The following is a 2,500-nucleotide window of genomic DNA, read 5'->3' as shown; positions in this document are numbered from 1 at the left end:
GAAGAAGCGGTTTAGTTTGTAGTACTAGTCTTTTGGTTCCCGGAACTGACAGTAATTGTAAAGCAGCACATTTATCTACATTGATCTCAAATCCATGATGGTCAAAAAACTCTTCAATTATTCGGATATAATTTCGCATTATGGTCGGTGTAGTGGCAGTAATTATAATATCATCTGCGAAAGCTAATGAGATAATGTTTACGCCGTTTATCTTTATTCCATCTCGCGTACTTAGTTTTTTCAATAGGTCGTCCAGAATTAAGTTGAATAAAAAGCCAGACATAGGGTCACCCTGTTTCACGCCGCGATTAATCGATATCGGTTCAGATCTATCGCCGTGGCATTCTAAGGTGGTAGTTATGTTACGGTAGGATTCCTCTATGTACTGGATAGTATGTGTATCAATACCTTGTTTTGTTAGAGCGTCTATAATGGAGGTTATCGTTACTCTGTCAAAGGCTTTTGCTAAATCTATTGATAAAATAATACACGGTTTAGATTCGGTTCGCATCGTTCGAATTATCGTTTGTAAAATAGAGCTATTAGCCATTAGACCGTCAGTCTTCGTGAAACCACGTTGACTATGTGTTAGTGTGATTTCATTTTCCAATCGAGTTGTAATAATTTTATGTAAGAGACGTAATAATCTACTTGATATTGTAATGGGCCTCCAATGTTTTGGATCTTTTAAGTTTCCAGCTTTTGGCAGTAAAGTAGTTCTATTTGTTTTTAGTATGGGCGGAAAGTACCTAGTACCCCAGATGATATTTAATAGGGCAATTAAATCATTACGCGGCATATTTCTTAGGTGTTCTCGTTTAATTCCGTCAGCTCCGGGTGCAGATTCTTTTAATTTGCGGAGTACGCTATGTATCTCTATTGGGCTTATTGCATATGATATATTAATTACATTGGATGTTTGATTATCATCTATTTTCCATTTTAAGTTCTTACGCGCAAAGATATTTTTATAGTATTTTGTAAACTCAATCATGCTCGGCTTATCTGTTACATCTGTTTTAGTTTCACTTAGAATTTTTTCTGCTGCTTGTGTCGGATGTTTGTGATATAGTTTTTGTATGTTTGTATATTCACTAGCTCGTCTTTTTGATCGTTTTCCTTTCCGCGGTATGTATGGTCTATTTTTAGTTTTATTTTTTTTACATGATTTGTTCTTATGTGGGGGCGCAATTTTTATTATATACTCGTTTAGCATGCTTATTATTTCCTGTTTTCCTTCGTTTTTTATTATGCTATTAATTATATGTTTCATTTCGTCTGTAGTGTTTTCTTTTATGTTTGTCAGTTCATTGTATATTTCATTGGATTTTATGTGTATGCATGAATTTTTTGTTTGTGGTTCATCGGTTGAGTGTTGTATATTGTATGTTTCATCTTGTTCTGTGTTACTATCTATTTGATTCTTTATTTTTTCAATATCTTCCGGACTGATCTTTTCTAATCGTACTTTCGGTGTCATAGGGCAGATATTTCGTTTTTGTTTTGTGGCAAAAGCTTCGATTTCTTTTGCAAGGTAAATTTTATATTTTTCTCTTAATCTTAATTTTTTAATTCCTTCTGCGGGTCTACCTGCTAGACTTAAGAGAGTCATAGTTACTCCCGCCGTTTACCCGCGCTTTTTTGAATTTCTTCACGTTGACATTCAGAGCACTGGGCAGAAATCACATTGCGTCATCACCCGTGAGGGCCATCGCAATGCTTTGTTTTAATTAGACAGTCGGATTCCCCTAGTCCGTGCCAGTTCTGAGCTAAGCGTTGAATGGCGGCCGAAGAAGCGACCACGACGGCGTTAACCGCCACGGAAGCCTCGCAGCAAGGAAGATCCGCGGGAGGCCAAGGCACGGGACCGAGCTCGGATCCCGGGACGCGACCGAAGTCGCCAACCGTTCACCTCGCCCAGGCCCGGCACGTCAGCCAGACCCGCTTCCCGACCAAGCCCGACACGCCCCGCTCCTCAGAGCCAATCCTTATTCCGAAGTTACGGATCCAATTTGCCGACTTCCCTTACCTACATTAATCTATCGACTAGAGGCTCTTCACCTTGGAGACCTGCTGCGGATATGGGTACGAACCGGCGCGACACCTCCACGTGGCCCTCTCCTGGATTTTCAAGGTCCGAGGGGAAGATCCAGACACCGCCGCAACTGCGGTGCTCTTCGCGTTCCAAACCCTATCTCCCTGCTAGAGGTTTCCAGGGAACTCGAACGCTTATACAGAAAAGAAAACTCTTCCCAGATCTCCCGACGGCGTCTCCAGGTCATTTTGGGTTACCCCGACGAACACTCTTACGAGGGCCCGAATGGTATGCGGTTCCGCTGCCGGGTTCCGGAATAGGAACCGGATTCCCTTTCGCCCAATGGGTGTGCATCTCTGCAACTATTTCTTATAAATTCGATTTAGCCATATTTAACAGTTTTGTTTGTTGCTTTTTAACTGAGAGCTTTAGGACACCTCATTTACATAGGATTTCTCTTAGGGC

At 41.2% G+C, this 2,500-nt stretch overlaps 1 pseudogene; it reads right to left on the bottom strand.

The window, feature by feature from the left end:
- Window positions 1-2,500, bottom strand: part of LOC143306537 (large subunit ribosomal RNA) — a 7,360-nt pseudogene that overhangs the window by 2,966 nt on the left and 1,894 nt on the right.

This window comes from Osmia lignaria, unplaced genomic scaffold (assembly GCF_051020975.1).
Source record: "Osmia lignaria lignaria isolate PbOS001 unplaced genomic scaffold, iyOsmLign1 scaffold0012, whole genome shotgun sequence".
Classification (NCBI taxonomy): Eukaryota; Metazoa; Arthropoda; class Insecta; order Hymenoptera; family Megachilidae; genus Osmia; species Osmia lignaria.
Note: the sequence above shows the minus strand (reverse complement) of the source record. Positions and strands in the feature narration are given on the sequence as shown.